The sequence below is a fragment of the Grammomys surdaster genome, unplaced genomic scaffold (genome assembly GCF_004785775.1).
Source record: "Grammomys surdaster isolate TR1022 unplaced genomic scaffold, NIH_TR_1.0 130, whole genome shotgun sequence".
NCBI classification, from domain to species: Eukaryota; Metazoa; Chordata; class Mammalia; order Rodentia; family Muridae; genus Grammomys; species Grammomys surdaster.
In genome coordinates, this window is record NW_021604588.1 from 9065945 (window position 1) to 9066594 (window position 650).

Genomic DNA, 650 nt, shown 5'->3' on the forward strand with positions numbered 1-650 from the left:
ACAGCATGCTGAGGTCTTGCACAGCGCTGGTGATGCTTAGGCATGCAGCTAAGTTGTAGGCACAACACATTACTCTCTTCATTTGTTTTTTTTTTTTGATAGTCATGCAAATAAAGGCAGACAGACGCAAAACATAATCCTCACACCTGCTGGAAGCATGATTTCTGAGTAAGACAGTCTGAAATAAGGTCAGGAGAAGGTATAGAGGTCCCCACTACCAATTTAACCAGAGCAGAGCCTCCTAACAGAGATAGAGGCATTAGAGAGAGCCACCTGGACACTTCTAGTGAAGGACTTTCCATCTATGCTATCACGGAAGCAGCAGCTCAGCTGTCCTTTAGAAAGACAAAGACAAAATGGAGATCTGATGTTGCAGAACCTTGACTCTAGTCATAATCGGAAAGCCTTGATGCTGATCTCAAGATTGCAGCTGTGTGATATACTAAGCCAGCTGTGGCATCAACCATGAGCCTACCCCTACCATGCCTCTGGCGGGGTGTCTAAGCCTGGACTTGATTCGGATTGATAACTTAAGAACTGGGCCATAGTAGTTCATATGGAAGCCTAAAAGGTCAAAAGCCAAGAACTGTAGTACGTGTTTATCATCCCAGCACTGAGAAAACTGTGGCAGGACAGTAGTTGCAAATTTG